Below are 20857 nucleotides of genomic sequence, written 5' to 3'. Positions count from 1 at the left end.
CGTGTTGAGCTTGCGGACGGCATGTGCACCATGAAGGCCACAATATGGACGTTGGCAAAATGACGATACAGAGTGCGGAACAAAGAAATCAATAAACCGATAGGTAGGACGATGCGTGGTTACTTTTAAATGAAAAAAATGATTATACACTTCAGCTCTGCTGTACCTTTGAAGTGTTTTTTGTGCTCTATGTATCTTTGATGGGGAGGCCAATTACCTCTTTCAAATTAAGCACCCCTTCAACGGGTTCTGTTCACGTATGAATGTGGTTCGCGATAGCGAAATATTTTTTCGCATACTGAACTGAAACTGAATTTCTGCCGCCAGGGGGCCGGCAGTACTTTTGATACGACACCTTCGACAGTTTACGTTCAACATTTCCATTCTGCGCGTGCGCGTCTGTCTTCTGTGTTTGTCCATGCAGTAGTCCACGTTGTGTCTCTGTGTGTATCAGCGGCTGTTTCAAATTGCTTTTTCGAATGCGTTTGCGAAGTGCCGTGGTGAAGCGTATTGTTTTTCGTATGCATATATGACCACAGGAGTACGCAGGTTCGCTAACTGTTGTCAGCGCGCCGCGTCTGACTTCGAATGTTCTGCTGAGCGTGCGTTGTTCTAGGGCTGGAAAAAGGCCGCCACCTTCTCACATTTGAAATTGTTAAAAATAGGAAGCATGGGCAAAGTTATTGCGTGAAGTGGTCATACGTTATAATGCATTCTTAATGCAGCAGTCTTCGTGTGAAAGTCGGAGTTATAGAAAACCCGGTGCTGTGATGTGGATGCGTAGAGGTGTCCTGCACGACTACGCACCTGCCTGGAAAGGTAGTGCACGTTTCAAAGCATGCTTTGCGAAAAGAGTGGCCTGTCGTACTGCATTACGCCTAGTTGGTCAGAAAAAGCGGTACAAAGGATTGCTCAGGGCTTTACCCCCAAGAGTAGGACAGTGAAAAGTTGACGCGGAATCATTCGAGTTGCTGCTGTTATCTTTATCATGAAAGGAATGTTACAAATAATCGTGCATATGCTGCGCGAGCCGCAAGTTGAACGCTAATTGTTAAACTTTCATGTTTTGTTCTACAGTTTCTTCGTACATGTTAATTTATGCGGCCATGCGCTGGGGGAGCATGGGCAGCAGTATAATCAATAAAAGTCTGCAGAGACATTTAAGACTGCTTACTCATGTGAGAAAGCGCAACCCGGCCGCTAACTTCGTGAATGCTGTCTCCGCGCGCTGGGGCATAATGCAACCTGATGCTTGTAAGCTGGCAATTCTACTTCCGCATGGCTCGACGTAGCCGCTGCACCCCTTCTGATCTGCGCGCTAACTTCATGAAGGTAGTCGCTGCTGTACCGCGGCCCTACTCCAACATTAAAGATATGATACGATTGCTAACGGATTAATGCCCATGTATGCAGAATTGGACTTTCTCTATTTGTAGAGGAGAAAAAAAAATTGCTCATACAGACTGATCATGATAGCATCTGTTACATATAGGATTGTAATGCACACTATTAAAACAGCTACAAATATCGATAGAAAAAAATGGAATACTGGGAAAACTGCAAAATGGTTTTAGGTAGAGCAGACATTTGGAGAACAACCTGTTGGCAGTAACGCAGTGTATTAAAATAGCTATGACACAAAACAGGCTATGATTGGCTCTTTTTTTTTTACATAAAAAATGCATATGACAGTGAAAAGCCGGTAATTGCTGTGCGACCTTCTAACGGAAGTAGGGCGCGATGCTGGTGCAGGGATATTAGAATGCAAATAAACTGCGAAGGGTTAAATGGTATGGAGGATGTGATGGGAAAATGTGTTGACACAAGGGAATTGTACACAGTTTTGCAGTAAATGCTGTAATTTTTGGGGAAAAAATCATATATCACACTATAGGTGGAAAATGTCGATTGTGCAAAATCGCTAGTTCGGATCTCTGCAGAAAGTAAGCTAAAATTTTGTGCAGCCTGATTGTTTTTTTAATAATTGTATGCAAACTTTCCTGTTGGAAGCAATGCAAGCATATTTTTTGGCTCTTAAAGTTTTACAGTAAAAAAATTGTATACATTGCTACTGCTCGCATGTATACATTGTATACATTCCAATAAGGGCAATGTTTAGGACAAGTGTAAGAACCTGAGGCTGAAATTTCTCAGTATTAATCCGTTCTTTTAATATCTCCGTTCAAAATTTATACATCTAGAATGGGCAAGTAATTCTTAATTAGGCATTGAAATCATCTAAAATTTGAAAGCTGCGAATTACTGAGGATGATTCCGGCACGGACACATCGGCACAACGCTCATCATACTCTTCGTATTACAGCTGGCCCTGACTGTTTGGATCACTGTTGCGCCTTCCCAGTTCACCAACACGTGCCAACGATTGCCGAAGCAACTTGCTGGCTTCTGCCTATCTCATCATACCGGGCCCAGTGGCTGCTGCGTTGCCGCATGTGCATATGTTCCGGCTGTAGCACACTGATGCGGTGGGCCGTATAAAAGCTGACCTCCTGGCCCTGGCCGAACCATTGCTGAGGACAATTCAGGCACGGACACATCGGCACAATGCTCATCGTACTTCTTGTATTACAGGTGTGTAATACTGTTTACTTGTATTTCTTTAAATGCACAGTTTGTGTCTGGGTCATCCTACAGCAATGGGGGATGAAGATGAGTATGGCACCGCGTCTTATACGAATGTAAAGGGTGGAAGACTATTTGTTAGGGCTGCAACTACTGTGAAAGAGGTTGGAAGCTTTCTTGGGAAGCTTAGTGGCAAGTTGGAAGCCTTAGGAAATAACCTCAACCATGAGCTTGGCACCCTGTGGGTATCGGTCGAATTTATGAATGAAAGTTTTGAAGAATTCAAGAAAGAACTGGCTGAAACCCGCAGAGAGCTACACGAGCTTAAGGAAGAGCAGAAGTGTCTAAAGAAGGAAAACAGTAAACTTTCTGAACAGCTACAGCGTACTAGGGCAGAACTGACCAAACTTCAGCAGTACAGTTGCAGAAATAATCTCGAGTTAAAAGGCATTCCGTCTACTCTTAGCGAGTCATTGAGAGACATTGTCTCCGCTCTTGCCACGAAGGTCGGAGCGGCAATAATGGTGAACGATGTTGACATTGTGAACACCAATCTGATGACTGCAACGCGGCGCCAAAGTGTGCTGTGAAGGGGACCACCCCGCGTACTCGAGGTCATGCCCATTGTGGAAGAGAGAGAAAGAGATAATAACTATCAAAAACCAAGGAAAACATAACATAAGCATGAAAATGATTTCTACAATCACAAGGAACGTTCTTCACAGCAAAAACAAATTTCGCCAATGTGGTGTGACGGGGCTGCTGGGCACCACATCAGTCTTTGGCACTTTCCCAGGCCTCACAAGGTGAGCATGAGGCAGGGCCACCCGCTTCCTGTGCAGACGCAGCGAAGACTGCCCTAGCACCCTCGAAAAAGGGCCCTCCGTCTTTTTGTTCAGCCGCCCGCAAGGCTTCCTTCAGTCGGGAGAGGCCTGCAAAAAGTACACCCAATGGTTCTCCGTTGACCTTCAGAGCCTCTACTAAGACCATGGACACAACGCTTAGCTCACCTCCGCTGCAGTGGTGGGAGAGCTTTCTTGAACAGAAAAAGGGAAAAATCCCAATAACGGCCCCAAACAAACAGGGACCCAAGTTCTCGAAATACGTTCCCCCAAAAATTATCATGGCATTCCTAATCCACTGGAATTGTAGTGGACTATTAAATAACTTAAACGACATAAAAGACATCTTAGCCACATTCTCAACTGTGTCTCTGTGTATACAAAAATAAGTTAGGTCCCTAGCATACAAATGAACTCAAGAAATATAAAGTCTTTCACTGCGACCGAGTGAAAGCAATCCGGCTCTCAGGTGGCATTGCCAACATACTAAAAAATGTCACAGCTCGTGAGGTTATACTAAACTAAATTTGAAGCTGTAGCAGCCACTCTGCTTACACACATAACAATGTGTTGTATATATCTAGAACCTCGCCTCAGGGTAACCGTGCATGAAATAGAAGACCATTAAGAGCAGCTACCAGAGCCGTATTTGGTAGTTGGAGATTTTATTGCCCATTCCTGTTTTTGGGGAAGTGACCAGTAGGCCAGGTCATAGAGGATTTTATTGCGTGGTATAACATTTGCTTACTGAACACTTGTAAACCTACATACTGCTCCCCGACCTCAAGGAAGATGAGCTGTATAGATCTGTCCTTTAGTTCATCCCCTGTAATTAGCTATTTTAAATGGGATGTCATTGACAACCGGAGTGACCACCGTCCTGTTCTAATCAATTTAACATCTGCACTGTAAGTACCCCAACAAAGCAGACTGGGCACTGTTTAAGAAAAGGCCAGTCTAGATAAAATAATTTTGAATAATATCAGTATATACAAACTTAATGAGTTTTTCACAAAATGTATTATAACCACTGCGCACCTAGGTATTCCTGAGTCCTCTGGAGTGGTAAGACAAGATCACAAAGTTCGCTATGCACAAGAATGTAGAGAAGCAAAAAAGAAATAAAACAAAGCCTGGGGAACTTTTCATAGATACCCAGCGCAGGACAATTTCATAAACTTTACAAAGGCGAGAGCAAAAGCTTGATGTATCTGCTGCAGTGCCGAAAAAAAACTTTGTGGAAAAGTTATGTGTTGTCTATAACAGCTCAACCACATCAAGACAAATGTGGAAGAAGGCTCGAAAGATAAATGCCAGCTACTCCTCATTCACAGTCCCCTTTCTGACAACAGCTGGTATACAGAAAAATATAGAAGAATAGGCAGACATTTTTAAGAATATTTTTGTGCAGTTTCCAGTTAATCACACTACACAGAATCATTTCTAAAATACAAAAACACAGCTGAAAAACAAACACTGCCAACAAGTGGTAATTACAGTGAACCTGTAATAATTTAATTACAGTTCAAGTGCCGCCGCGGTGGCTCAGTGGTTATGGCACTCGGCTGCTGACCCGAAAGATGCGGGTTTGATTCCGGCCATGATGGCCAGATTTCAATGGAGACAAAATTCTAACTGCTCATGTACTGTGTGATGTAAGTACTCATTAAAGAACCCCAGGTGGTCGAAATTTCTGGAGCCCTTCACTCACAGCCTGAGTTGCTTTGGGATGTCAAACTGGCATAAACCGTAAACCATAATTACAGTTCAAGAAATCTGTACAGTACTGTCCGCTGGTAAGCAAACTGCACAGGGCCCTGACAAAATACGTTATCAAATGCTTGCCCATCTCTTTGAACCGATCATAGGGGCACTTTTCAGAGAGTGGGTATCGGGGAAAACTACCCAAAGCCTGGAAGAAAGCCATTGTTGTTTGTTTTTTAAAACCTAGAAAACCACTACCTTTCCTACTAGTCACAGGCCCATAGCCTTCACCAGCTGTCTTGCGAAATCCTTTGAAAGTGTATTGAATATCAGATTCACCTTCGTGCTAGAAGCCTGAGAGCTTCTCGATGTTCGTCAGTGTAGTTTAAAAAATGGCATGCTCCACTACCGACCACCTAGTTCGTCTTAAAAATACTGTCCGAGAAGCTTTCACACACAAACAACGCTGTCTGGCTGTCTTTTTAAATTTGCAGAAGGCATATGATACAACCTGAAGGTTTCGCATTCTTCAGGACCTGGTTGAGCGTGGCATCCACGGCAGGCGCAACCCTTTTGAGGAATGCTACTCTGAAACATTCAGTACCTTAAAGATGTATTTTAAGCACAACATTCTTTGTTTAAAAATGAATTCTATAATGAAACCGAATTACCAATAAAAAATAAACAGAAATTTCATGGCATTACTTTTGATAAAAATCTCGTTTTCCTGCCTTACATAAACATGTTGAAAAAGAAGGCTTCGCAGTCTGTAAACATACTCTAAGTCCTTTCATGCAAACACTGGGGTACTGACTGGGCAAGCCTTCTACAAATTTATTCCTCTGTGATACGATCCTGTTAGACTATGGTGGTTGCATAGTGCATGTTTCAGCAAGGCCATCATACTTGAAACAACTAGACTCAGTACACAATTTTGGCTTGCGTCTTTCAACTACATAGTGCATACAGGACATCGCCCGTAAACAGTATGTATGTAAAAACCAATGAACCACCACTTGCAGACAAAAGAACCATGCTCACATGCTCATACATTTTAAAAATTTGTTCACTACTGAAGCATATCTGTTACCCAATAATCACAAAGTGGTCATCTAGGACACTGTTTCACAACAAACTTCAAACTGCCAAGCCACTGCTCTTAGGATTTGAAGAGAGATTCCAGAATCTCTGAATGCTCGACACATTACTTAGCATTGTGCAAAGACAAGAACCACTACCTCCATGGTACAATTTTCCTGCAATTTGTGATTTTGCTCTTACTCAGTTCTATATAAAACAAACTCCACGACAACATATCATAGAAGAATTTCTTGCACTCGAAGAAAAATGCAGTGGTTTCATGGACTTTTATAATGATGGGCCAAAAACTCGAAAGCCCAGTGGTACGAGGGAATTGGAAAGAAGCAGTAAGACTTCCACAGTGTGCTTCTATCTTGACTGCCGAATGTTACACTGTCTATGTGGCTGTAGAAAAAATACCTAATAAGCAAGAACTTCACAAACAGTATTATTTTACACAGACTCCCTAAGTGTACTTGTACCTTTTCAATCTTGAAATGCAATCACTCTGCTACTTGGTGACGTCATACACAACATAACAACAGCCGCAGCTCAAGGACGAAACAAAACAGTGCTGGGCCCCAAGTCATGTTGGAATAAAAGGCAACAAGAGAGCAGACTTGTGCACTGCTCAAGCTCAAAAAAAAGCACTGCTCAAGCAGATAAAGTAAATATGTTCTTCAATGATTGCATGAACTCAGTACACCGTAAATTAAGAAAAAAATGGCAGTCTGCCGGGAACAATGAAGATCATGACAGTTGACAACACTTGGTAAACAGAAGCCTTGCATACACCAGGAATGATTCAAGGAAGTGATTCTGTGCCTGCTTTGTATAGGGCACCCACGTCTTACTCATAACTTAATACTAACAAACCAAGACATCAACTATGTGAATCATGCAGGGATGAACTAACAGTAAACCATGTTATATTTTCGTGTAGGAAACTGAAGCACTAAGGAAAATGCAGTTTGCTGTCTTTTACAATGAACACATGCTGTTCAGTCCAACATTGCTCTTTTTTTTTTTAAAGTGGTCTTGTTGATTTGCTTGGTATGTGTAGGTTTTTTAAAGAAAGCAAATGTTTTAAACAAAGTATAGATTGTAAAAATTTCAATCAGATAAAAAAACAGGCCTCTCACCTCATGTTTGGCACTTGATAGTCTCAGTCTTATGTGCCATAAAACACAACACAAAATTGTGCATCTGCTTTTGTCAGTTGTTGTTGTACAAGAGTCTTCGTCTTCGATGTCATTGGAATTTCAAATTCTCTCCAAAGTATGTGTCAACTGTCAGCTGCTTTGCTTTCACACTGGCCGTTTTCAAACAGCAGACGGCAACTTATTCCTCTTCTCTTTTATTCCTTTTCACTCTCATGAGACCAGATAGCTTTGCTCACACAAGACTGTCACTATTCATGAACAGAGAGTTTATCATGAAATTTTAAGAAACTCAATTCTAGTCCTAGGGGTCCTCCATAGCGCTGCCTTGTTGGGTCAATTGAGGCACTCTTACTGTGTCACGGAAAACCCCAGTAGGCATGTTGGTTATCTGCCAGGCTGGTCTCACTGTTTATTGCGTTCGGATCAGTCAACAGTTTATAGTATGATAACTCAGGAAGCCTGAATAATAGGGCCATGGTGTCTGTATATAGCCTTTGCATTCTCATGCGGCTCCGCAAGAGCTTTACAAACAATACTAAATTTCCCAGACTTATTTTGCTTCTTTTGTTTTGTTAATACATGTTTGTGTTGCATGGAATGGTACTGATTCCCACAAGGGGGCGTCTCCAGTTTGCAGGCATTGGTGAGTGGTGACACCACAGGTTCCCGAGCATCCACAGGGACATCCCCGCAAGGGGATGATGGTGAACAGTGCATCACCACGGACCCGAGCACCTGCGCCTAGCCATGCGTGGCATCGCCATGTCCGGGGAAAATGGGATCCTGGTGGTTGAGCCGATGCCGAGCGTTTGGACCTTTAAGGCCCCTCGGCGGAGGCAACACACCACTTTGGCCCCAGCTTCCTGAAGACGGCACCTCTGGCCTGACCCGACCGGGGAAAATCGGCAGTCGCCTTTTCCTATCCTCCCCTCTATCTTTCACTTTCCTACCTCTTTCTCACAACTATCCTGTCTCCTACTAACTTCTTCGTTTTTCCTTTTTCCTGGTGGCGAGGGTTAACCTTGTGTGGCCAACCACCCTGAGTTTCGTCATATTTGGTTATAGTTAGGATGTACAGCTGGCGTGCGCAGGCCTTGCTTGCAAGTTCCTGTCCCGTTCTCTAGTTGGGCTGCATGGTTTGTGGCTGTCACCATGACCGAAAAACTAAATTTTTTTTACGGCTCCACTCCTTTCCAAACATGATCACTCTCTGAAAAGAGGGCAGAACGAAGCAGAAGATTTTTTTCCAAAGAAGAAACCTACATTCTCAAAGTTTCATGTCATACACAGTCAATGTGAAGAAAAGCAAGTTCGCATAATATCCCCATTTCTGGTGTCCAAGTGCTTAACCGATACCTTGGGCCCTGGCTACAGGGTCTCAAAAATGGCCAGCGGTGACTTACTGCTTTAATTGCTTGACAGTATCCAGTGTTCCAAACTCTCAAACATAGTGTCTATAGGGGATATCTCTGTCTCCGTGACCCCCATTGATCTCTCAACACAGTCCAAGGCGTAATCACTGAAACTGACTTTATCCATCTAACAGAAGCTGAAATGCTTCAAGGACTCTCTGACCAAAATGTAATTCACGTTCAAAGTGTCAAAATCTGCAAGGACAACAAAGAAATAGATACTAAACATATGGTCAGTTAAACTTCTTGCCCTTCTACTGATGGGATGGCCGGATTGGGCTAGTCGGTTGCTCCTCTCGAGCGGTGAATGATGATGGCACGCAGGCAGGTGATCGAATGTACGGCGGTTAGCGGTACGAAGAGCACTTCGGGTCTTCTTCCGCTCGTCCAGCGACACTTCGCCGGTTGGGGCAGCAATTCCAACTTCTTAAGACAAAAATTATTTATTAGAGACGGGATTGATAAAAAAATCATATGAGCAAAAGGCAGTTTAAAAAGGGCAGTTTAAAAAAAGGCTGTTAAAAACGGCCGAGCTTGAGACTCAGTGCGCTTGTCCAAAGTCGTTGTTTCTCGCGGGTTTTAACCCCTTCGATAATTGGGCGGAGCTTGAGTAATCTAGTTCTCGCCCAATTTTAACCAATAGCCAGGCAATGTACAAGTGGGCGGAGCCCAGGGCTTACAGGTCCGAGCCCAGTGGACCCCGCTCCTCCTGAAACGTGCAGGACGCGTGACTCCGCGTACGCAGCTCGCGTCACGTGCATTCTATCGAATGCCACGCATCAGATTTGGCGTCTCCGTTGACAACCAAGGAATGTCTTCCACGGGACATGGTTGACTCGGGGCCGGAACAGAAAAGATTCCCCCCCCGGGTATGACTGCTCCTGGGAACAGGTGCGTGGGGGGGTGTGACGGCGACGACCCATCGGCGCCGTGGGCTTCCTACATTTAACATCAGCACCTTGCCCAAAACTATCGAAGTTGGATACCTGAAGGTCAACGTCAGACACTACATACCAAATGTCTGCCCTGATGCTTGGTAACCCGGTGACTGACGGTACTTTCTACGGACTGGCGACATGAACCTTTATGCACGATGAAATAACCGGGAATGTGTGCGGAGTTTTCTACTGCAGAAAGCTAGCAGCAAATCGTCTAATAATGGCAAAGGCTCATGTCAATATGTTAGCTGTGTCATGAATGGCTAGAGCAAGCTGCACAAGCAGCCGTTCAAAACTGCAGCCTCTGTCACCAACCTTGAAAGAATCCTTATGGGAGCAGATGGCTGGTATGTTAATGCAGTTGTAATTACAAAAATGACCTACAGGCGATGCAGTCTGAAACTGCTCATCAGAGACAACTGCTACGTGGGAGAGACAATAGCAAAGTCTTTGCACTGAAGGCAGCACTCTCAGAAGTTACAGACCAAGAAATTGTAAGAGCACTGGTTGATTTTCCAACGTTGCAGCACCTGGCATTCATGTCATCAACATGTGGCATGCTAGGCCGTTCAGAACACAGCTCAACGCTTGTGCAATGAAACAGTTTTGTCATAAGATCTGATTGGTGTGCAGTGTTAGAACCGCCAATAAAAACTTACAGCCTGGAAAACTGAAGTGCTCAAAAGGCATGACACATACACAACATGCAAGAAGGTAAAGAGTGTCTTGTCTAGTACCACATCTTTCATTCCAACCTTAGTGTCTTTGCCCTTGTGCCTGCCAAGCAGCATATTTTTTTCACCGTGTACCATCGGAAGCTAGGCCACATTATTGTTTTGTTTCTGCCGGAAAAAAAAATTTACCTGCAGGTATGTGTGCGGCGCTGCGCTTATTTCCGGAGGCGTAGCACACCATGCGTGTGACATGTATAAAAGCGTGACTGCTGCGCCGTTGGTTCCTAAACCTACACAGGGGGACGAGAGCTAAATACCCCCCACCGCATAAAGCCCTGACGAAAGAGGAAGCAACGTTTTGGCGCAGACTGCAAACAAACTCCTTCACAAATTTATACATCCTAAACAAAATGTACCCGACGCAGTACAGAGATACCTGCCCCTGGTGCGGGGCCACACCCACACTCTACCACATCACATGGGAATGTAAACGCAACCAAACATTCCACCAACACAATAACCCAAGTGCGGAGCAATGGGAGAGTCGGCTCACCAGCTGCGAGCTCACGGCCCAAAGGGCTTTAGTGCAGCACGCAAGTGAGGTAGCTAGGCTCAGTGGAGCCCTGGAATAGGGGCCCAACCTTGCTTAAGAGGAGGCCTCAAGTAGCCAGCGCAGTGAAGACAACAGAGGCCTCGAAATGCCAAGCCCTTGAAAGCACCCAAATAAAGTTTTTCTCTCTCTCTTTCCAGCGACGACCGCAGCAGCCATGATAGCTAGCAGCTGGGTAAGGGAAGCTGCGAAATTGATTGGTCTAAGAACGTTGACAGAGTCTGCGTTAGCAGACGGCACTTGTTGGATTTGTGCTGCATTTGTGTCTCTTGCCTGAATTCAGTGGACGGTACTACAGGTTTGACTGTATGTTGTGCATACTGCGGTGCGCATATCACTATATGACATGCGTTTTTAATGAAGAGTTTAAAGCATGGCTAATCCCCTGCAACAAGCTGATGAATGCGTCAAAATGTCGTGCTGTCTGTTGCTGTGCTTGGCACCATAGCATTCAATTTTCGGAAGCACAGTGCATTCGATTCTGCTCCCGATACTAATGCAGCAGAGGGTATTTTCACTTGTTCTTCTTTTGAGCTTATAAATGGCCCATTTTGGCAGGCCAGCAGGGTGCCGCTATTTCCAAAATTACAATGCTATGCCTAGGCACCGTGAACTGCCCTGATCCCAATCGAATAAGGCCATTCTGAATGGTGACGTGCTCAAGTATGCATTGCAGCTCTGAAGCGCGGGCCACGGTACTGTGACCGCCATGGAAATCTTACCGCTGCGGATTTTGCAGGCCGCGCTCTTATGTGGCTGCTGCTGTTTCCCGGGGTTCTGCTATATCTCCGCCATCCGGCGCCGCTGCGCGATCGTCGCTCTCGCCTGCTTCTTGGCCAAGCCTGGCCGACAACAGTTTTTACACCTGGCAGCCTGGATCTTCTACTATCTCCGATATCGGCAACGCATATAAGAGCAAGCCTGGTACCACCAGTCTCGGGCACAGCACCGTGACCGCCATGGAAATCTTACTGCTGCGGATTTTGCAGGTTAGTTATTTGGAAGGCGCTACCTGTGTGAAGAGCAGCAATTATTGTTTATTTGCGGTGTCGTGCCCTCGAGAGTATATTGATGCACTGTAGCGTTTATTTTCTTTGCCATCTTGCCTTTACTTACTTTTTATGGTATGTTACTCTCATTATCGGGTGACATTAAAAGCAATCCTGGGCCTATGAACGCAATTGAAAGGGAAACTCTGGAAACTCTTTTGCTGACCGTGCAAAGAATTGAAGCTGGCCAAGCTACAATAATTAATGAAATCAAAAGTGTTAAAGAAAGGCAGGATGCTACTGAAAATGAAGTCAAACAGCTGATGCTGAGAGTTGTGACCCGCCGCGGTGGCTCAGTAGTTATGGCGCTCGGCTGCTGACCCGAAAGACGCGGGTTCAATCCCGACCACGGCAGCAGAATTTCTATAAAGGCGAAATTCTAGAGGCCCGTATACTGTGCAATGTCACTGCACGCAAAAGAACCCCAGGTGGTCGAAATTTCCGGAGCCCTTCACTACAGCGTCCCTCTTAGCCTGAGTCGCTTTGGGACGTTAAACCCTTATAAACCAAACCAAACAGATGCTGAGAGTTGCAGCTCTTGAAACACCAACAGCCTCACCCGATAACCCTGAGTCTTCTTTGGCTGACAATGCCTTTCGAAACATTTCTTCCCAGCTTTCTAACATTTATTCAAGATGTGATGATGCTGAAAACAGATTGCGTCAAAATAACTTGCTTTTCTTTGCCTTCGACGATGTGGAAGACGAAAACTGGGCAGATTCTGAAAAGCAAATTATCGTGTTTTGTTCAGAGCACCTAGGTTTATCTTTGTCTGCTTCACAATTTGATAGAATTCATAGACATGGCAAATTCAAATCTGACAGACACAGACCGATTATAGCCAAAATAACCTTCTTTAAAGACAACCAGAACATCCTTTCAAATGGGCACAAATTGAAAGATACTAGTTACGCTATCCATGAGGATTTTTCTGCTACAACTCGTGAAGCTAGAAGCAAGTTGACAAAGTTTGCTAAATCACAATCCATGCCTTATAATCTGACATTTGACAAACTTTGAATGGACAAAAAAAACTTATGTGTATAACCGCGCCAGTGATTCGGTCACATTAGTCTCGCCATAGCTAGGCAATGCAACCGGCTTGCGTGAGCGTCCCCATCCCACGTCATTCACCTCAGCCCCGAAGCTGTCCCTTTCATTTTCTAATATCAGAAGCTTAATGCCTAAACGCGATCAACTCTGTTCCTTTCTTGAAGATAGGGAATCTGATATAGTTGCTTTAACAGAGACTTGGTTGCACGCCGGTATTGAAGACAGTGAAATCTTTCCCGACGCTCATGCTTACAATATCTACAGACATGACTGCATAAACAAAAGAGGGGGTGGGGTTCTCCTTGCAATCAAAAGAACGTTACCTTCCATCACTATCACATCCAATTCTGACCTAGAAATAGTATGGGCCACCTGCAAAACTGTTCCTTCAAATCTACTTATTGGGGTGTGCTACCGCCCACCTGACTGTGGGATTTCTTTCATTCACAATTTGCGGTCTAGCATTTCTTCCCCTGCTGATCACTGTGCGCCCAGTAACATTTACTTGCTCGGTGATTTTAATTTTCCTCAAATAGATTGGGTTAATTTGTCTTCATCTAATAATGTTGCAACATAATGCATTAACCTAACTCTAGATTTCGACTGATTTCAACTCATTAGCCAGAATACCCGTGGTTCTAACATACTAGATTTAGCTTTAGCCACCGCTCCTGGCACCATAGGGCCGCTCATGTACCTTGATGGATTTAGCGACCATAAGATGCTGCAGTTTGAAATTCTAGTTCCTAGTTTGTTTTCAGGTAAAATAAAAAAAAGGATTAGAGATTATAGTAAAGCAAGATATGGCGAGTGGCGAGATTAATACAGAACTTACCAAATTTTTCAATGAAGTATTTTTGCCCCTAAGTAACCAACGACCTACCGAAGACAACTGGTTGCTTTTCAAACACAAACTCTCTGCGCTGATAGACAAGCACGTTCTGCTAATTTCAATAACTAATGACAAAACTAATCCATGGTTCAACAAGGCCCTCCATCGATTACGAAATAAAAGGAAGCGCTTGTACCGAAAAGCTAAATCTGCTCCCACTCCGTCCTCGTTGGATAGCTACAAACAGTGTTTGAAGACATACTGTTATGCTATTACTACTGCTTCCAAAAACAAATATTTCACTCATGATCTCCCCTCACTTTTGCAGAGTAATCCTAAGAAGTTTTGGCGAACTATATCTCCCGAATGTAAACAAGACTTCATACAACTACACAATAGTGATGGATTGCCACTAGATGACACTGAATGTCCGACTGCGTTTAATAGATTTTTTGCTTTACTATTTACTAGGGAAGACCATTCCAGTATGCCTATTGTTCCCGACTCTGACTGCCGATTCATGGAGTCTATCAGCATTAGTGCCGAGGGTATCTCATCGCTGATTAAAAACTTTTTTAAGTTATCCTCATCTGCCGGAGTGGACGACATAAACTCCAAGATGCTTAAAAACACCATGTCAATTTCCAGCCAGATTTTGTGTCATATATTTCAGCAATCTTTATCATTCGGAGAACTGCGTACTGACTGGAAAATTGCCAAGGTCATCCCTGTCTTCAAAACCGGTATCGAAAGCTCACCTGATAACTACCTCCCTATCTCGTTAACATGCATATGCTGTAAATTACTTGAACATATTATCGCTTCCCACATTTACAACCGTTTAGACCGTAATCACTTTTTCTTTTCTTATCAGCATGGTTTTAGGAAAGGCTACTCGTGCGATACCGAGTTATTTCATTTTAGTACTGACTTGCATTTTAACATGGACAATAGCCAGCAAACATTGCATTTTTTGAGATTTCTCAAAAGCATTTGACAAAGTTGCACACGGCCGGCTGTTTACTAAATTATCTGCCCTTTCTCTTGATTCTCTCACATTGTCTTGGCTTCGTAACTTTCTCTCATTTCGTCAACAATTCACTGTTGTCAACGGATCTTCCTCACCATCATACCGCAGCGGTGGCCAAGTGGTTGAGCATCTGCCTCGCATGCGGGAGGTGCGGGGTTCGATCCCCAGTGTCGCTGGGTACCCACCGGTGATACAATGGGCACAAGCTTTCCCCTGGTCTGTTGCTTGGCTTATTTAGGGTGAAATGCTTGGGAAATGGGTCTTCGAACCCACATTGAGAATTTGAAAATACCTTGTGCCATGGCGCTCTTTGGCCATAGATGCCCTTGTGCCATAAAAATCCATCATCATCATCTTCCTCACCACTATGTGATGTAACCTCTGGCGTACCACAGGGAAGCGTACTTGGACTTTTGCTTTTTCTTATTTACATTAATGACCTTCCTAATAACATTTCATCCCGTTTACGACTTTTCGCAGATGAATGTGCTGTTTACCGCATGATCACTTCAGAGACTGACCACCTGACCCTTCAAAATGATCTTAACATTATTGTTGTTTGGTGTAAAAACTGGCACATGACCCTAAACCCTACTCAATGTAAGTCTATGACATTTAGCAGAAAACATGATATGTCTAACTTCAACTACTCTATTAACAACACCTTCCTATCCCAAGTTATGTCTTACAAATATCTCGGAATTCAGCTCACCAGATTTTTCATGGTCTTGTCACATTTCAGCTGTCTGCAACAAAGCGTCGAGGACACTGGGTTTCATACGCCGTAACCTGCGCAACTCTCCTAGCTCCGTTCGTAAGCTCACATACCTAACTTTTGTACGACCCCAGTTGGAATTCGTGTCATCTATATGGTCATCATCATCATCATCATCATCATCATCATCAGCCTTACTACACCCACTGCAGGGCAAAGGCCTCGCCCATGTCTCTCCAATTAACCCTGTCCTTTGCCAGCTGCATACACCCTTTGCCTGCAAACTTCCTAACTTCTGCCGCCCCCTGCTACGCTTACTTTCTCTTGGAATCCACTCCGTTACCCTTAAGGACCAGCGGTTATCTTGCCTTCGCATTACATGCCCTGCCCAAGCCCATTTCTTTCTCTTGATTTCGACTAGGATGTCATTAACCCGTGTTTGTTCCCTCACCCACTCTGCCCGCTTTCGGACTCTTAACGTTACACCTATCATTTTTCTTTCCATGGCTCGCTGCGTGGTTCTTAACTTAAGCTTAACTCTTTTCGTTAGCCTCCACGTTTCTGCCCCGTAGGTGAGTACCGGTAAGATGCAGCTGTAATGATGGCTGTCAGATTATTGTTCATTGTATGAACCTCAAGATCATCTTCCTCAGCTAAAGCCGAATATCTGTTTTGCTGCGCTATCCTAAATTCCTGTACTTTCCCTCTTACGGCTAACTCAATGGACTTCCTCTTCACTAGCTTCTTCCATTCCCTCTTCAAGTCTAAGCTAATTCGAGACCTTACCATTCTGTGGTCGCTACAGCGCACCATTCCGAGGACGGCAACATCCTGAACGATGCCAGTTTGAGCGCACAGTATGAAGTCGATTTCATTTTTAGTCTCACCATTGGGGCTCTTCCAGGTCCACTTCCTGTTTTCTCGTTTGCGGAAGAAGGTATTCATGATCCGTAAATTATTTCTATCTGCGACTTCGACTAATAGCTCTCCCCTGCTATTTCTAGAACCTATCCTATAGTCACCTACCGCGTGGTTGTCAGCCTGCTTCTTTTCCACCTTTGCATCGAAGCCGCCCATCAGTACAGTGTAGTGTGATTTTACTTTGTTCATTGCCGATTCTACGTCCTCATAGAAACTTTCAACGGTCTCGTCATTATGGCTGGATTTAGGCGCGTAGGCCTGCATCACTTTCAGCTTGTACCTCCTATTCAGCATAATTACAATAGCTGCTGCCCTCTCGTTAATACTATAGAACTCCTCTACGTTGCCAGCTGTATCCAGATTAATTAATCACCCCATCAAAAATATCTCATTAAAATGCTTGCTTGAGACTATTCAAAACAGAGCTGCCCGGTACATTGTTAGTAATTATAGTCCCCTCGCCTGTCTCCCCCACCTTAAAACCCCTAATGATTTACAGATACTCGAAATTCGTCGTTCACTTGCACTTCTCTGTTTATTTCATAAATATGTTTACAACCGCCCCTAGTTTCTGCCTCTAGAATCGCCTTTCCGCTCCTCAGCTCGCTTGAATAATCATCTCAGTTTCAATCGTATATATGCCAAAACTCAATCATTTATTTCGTCTGCATTACCTAAAGCAATCAGGCTCTCCTGTCCTGATCCTATAGAGTTTAAAATGACCCTATGTATGCATTTATCCCTTTAGTATTGTTTCAAATGCTTTTCTACAGTTTCAGTTGCTTTTGTATTGTTCTCTGATGTACCACTGTTTTTGCTTGCACCTGACTTCTAGTAACCTCTTTGCATATTCTCGTTTTGCAGTTTTTTCGTATTTTCTCTTGTTTTGTTCAGATGTTATTTTTGCTCCGTTTTAAATAATCTGTGTTCGTGTTTTTTACCTTGTACCACGTCCATTGTACTGTTATTGTTGTTTATTATTTCGGTATAATCCTTTTCTTTGATTTCCCACTCACTCAATGCTCTTCGGGGCCTCTGAGGTAGCATTAAATAATAATAATAAAGCAAAATATTTTCGCAACTAACCTGTTGTAGTCTTCGCCAGTGTACATGCACTAAATGAACAAGTGAACGTCTTGTACAGAATGGACAATTTATTCACATATACTTGTAGGGCAAAAAAAGAAGCGTCAACATAGCAGCTTTTAGTCACTTGACTTTTTGCCCCCACAGACTGGACGTTTTGTATATACAGTTGCGAAGCTGCGATATAAGTTAGTGTGCACCTTGGGATTGTACTACAGCTTTATATTTTGGCAGGCTAAATCCACACAGGAATGTGTACTTTCTACAGCTGGAAAAAGAAAAGAAGGGAAGGTGTCATTCCAGCCAGCACCTTCTTTAGCATTTCAAGCTGTGACACATTGGCACCAGCGAGCTATCTGTCTTGACACTGGTGCTCACCATCATTAGCTGCTTCAGCAGCGTCATGGATGGCCGAGTAGTTGGAGAACGAATTATTCAAAGCGTTCGCTGCTGTACAGGCATCTGATGCGATACAGTGTCACTTTTTTAATGATCAGGAATGTGGATTGTGCTTGGTTAAATATTGTGGGAGCCTTTCGAATAACCTAGGCAGAGCGCCAGGCTTCAGCTTGAGCAGCTTTCATCGCAGCAACACGACATCCCCATTCACTACAAACTCGTGCCCATTGATGTTCGTAAGATTGAAATGTTTCTCACAAACACACACATTTCGCAAATCAGAATAGAAGTTGAAACTGCCAATTTCTTTTTTGAGGGATGGCGCATCTCCATGTCTCTTTTAGTTCGGCATCAGACGAGAAACATTTTGTCGCCATTGTTCCTGTAGCAGGAGCGGCAGCCAGTCACAGAAGGTAACGGTATCATTCACAGACAGCATTCGATGGTCCACAAAAGATACGCATTCAAGTACTTCGACACTTTAAATGCCTGAACAAGAAAATAACACACCACAAATCGTCACTTTCTACTCAGCTAGGTAGCCACCCGCTCTGCCGCTTACCAAAACATGCTCCTCGATCGACATTAGCGCTGCTGTGCTGCCGCTTTGGGCAGTGCACCAAGCTCTTCCATTAGATTTATGGAGAAGTTTCGTCACCATAAAGCGCTATTGAAGGACTCTGGCTCTACTGAGGCAGTTTCAAAAACGCATGCAAGCATTCTCGTTCATAATCCAATCTAACCAATATTCACCAAATGCTACATTGCTGAACTAGAAAAGCTTGGTACTTGATTGAATTACAAAACAGTGGCGGAGTGCTACACCTAGTGTTTAGGTGTACTTTCATAATTAAGCTGATAACCTGTTCAGTGTTCTTGTCTATGCAGTTACCAATTGTGATGAAAGCTGAAGGAATGGTTTTTCACTCTCTGCTGAGGTATGCTATGCTGTGTTCGTCATGGCTCATGTGTTGCTTTGGGACATTAAACTGTACAGTTTACAAAGGGCGACTTTGAGGGGTTTTCGAGATTCATGTATTCTGATGCTTTTACTGTAGGTTTTCCTCTGCATCCTGATCATTTGTGCCATGTTTGGCAGCTGTGTGGGAAATCATTCCTGCGCAAAATGATTTTAGAGTTTATTTTTTCCATGGCCTCAGTTCAAGTGATTTCTGCGAGTAACACTATGTTTGCAATGTCGCGAACGTAAATCGCACGTTGCTGCCCACTCCACATCAAGATCAAACATTTAGGCTAGTATAAGGTCGTGTAAGGAATTTTATGAATGCTGTCGTCATTTCAGCCATTCAGCGTTTTTTCAGTAATGTCTGTGAGGTCACTGCTGTGTCAACTGGAGCATTGTCCCTGGCCATGAACCTAAGTTTTGCTTTTGGTTTGCTGTTTATTTCTTTTAAAATAGTTCTACTTGGTATTTAGAAAATCGGTTTCTTATGCCAAAGACAGGTAGCCCTTAGGAATGTGCTTTGATAAGTAACTCAAAGTATTAAAAAAACATCCAGAGTCGCCCTGTAAACATGCTTAGTGCGCTTTCATGAGAATCTGCTTTTGCTCGAACCCTTGCCTTATGTACATGCAATTTGGAGGCTCTAAGCGCATCTTTATGCACAAACATGGCCCCTCCTTTATATGAGTGATAGGTTTGTTTTGGCTCGTAAGCTTTTATCGGGTACCAGAGACATTTCTTCTCTTGGCCATCTTTTCAATTTGGCAAATATCTTATGAGTGTTGTGGGGACCTGCCCTGCAGTCCCCTGTGTTTGCTTTCCCACGAGGCACCGTGCAGCAGCAGCCTCGCCTCGAGGAGGAACACATTCCCTTGTCAGTTACATCAACTAGCAAGAAAGGGCACCAGCGTCGCAGCGTGAGAGCCTGCTCGCACGCGGGAATGGGCAGAAGGTTGTTCGGCTGGGATCGTCGGCGCGAGCGGACGTGTCGCTCGTAGCTCCGCTCTTCGCCAGCGGGGCGAGGAAGCGGCGGGAAGACTGGCTCCCGTATCTCGTCCCGTCCGGCCTCGGAGTATATCCCTTGCCCTAGCGCGGGCTAACATTCGCTCGGAACCTTGCTGGTGAGTCGGACGACCTCGATTCATTAGCATATCTTGTTGCTAGCTGGCGTTATTGTTGCTGTAGCAATAAATGCTTGTTTGTGTCAGCCAATGTGTCGTTCCTTTGTTCCCTCAGAGCAAGGCCCGCTGTGGTCGGCAAGCGCTCGGTAGTGTACGCGATCACGGGGTGGGGTCTGGGCGGCTTTGAACAGTGTCAGCTGCGATTAAGCGGGGAGAACATATTTATCTGTCCCCCGATTCAACCCCACAATGTGTAATGGCGTCCTTTTTTAATTTGTTTGTATATAATGCAGGGAAACAGCTGTTAATATTTTGGAAATTACCTATTACATTTTCTGGTAATAAAATTAGCATATTTGCAGCAATTTGTTTCTACATTCACTCCAAACAGCTACTTAGCTTGAGCGTGAGCTGAAGTTCAATGAAGGGTCCCTGAAAAGCAGTTCAGAAAGTGACTGTGAAATGCATGTATTGTGTAGAGTAAATGTCACTTAGTGTGCATGGCGCCTACAAGTCCTCAGAAATCAGCCAATAATTTGCAGTTTTTTTTTTTCAAATTCCTGCCTTTGCGCCTAAAAGCTACCTGCAGTGCCAGGCTTTCACTTGAATCCCTGCACGCTACATGATGCAGCGCACGTGACATCAGGAATAATGAGCTGTCATTGGCTTGCATAAACACTC

At 44.1% G+C, this 20857-nt stretch overlaps 1 long non-coding RNA gene across 1 annotated transcript; it reads left to right on the top strand.

Moving 5' to 3' along the window:
* Window positions 1-370: 370 nt before the first annotated feature.
* On the top strand, window positions 371-20261 carry LOC144113245 (uncharacterized). Its single transcript, XR_013310716.1, has 5 exons — window positions 371-819; window positions 2324-2592; window positions 11746-11995; window positions 18980-19029; window positions 19859-20261. It is a non-coding gene; the product is annotated as an uncharacterized LOC144113245 (long non-coding RNA).
* The last annotated feature ends 596 nt before the right edge of the window (window positions 20262-20857 follow it).

The sequence above is a fragment of the Amblyomma americanum genome, chromosome 1 (assembly GCF_052857255.1).
Source record: "Amblyomma americanum isolate KBUSLIRL-KWMA chromosome 1, ASM5285725v1, whole genome shotgun sequence".
NCBI lineage: Eukaryota > Metazoa > Arthropoda > Arachnida > Ixodida > Ixodidae > Amblyomma > Amblyomma americanum.
The sequence above is the reverse complement of the archived record's forward strand: the minus strand, read 5'-3'. Positions and strand labels throughout refer to the sequence as shown.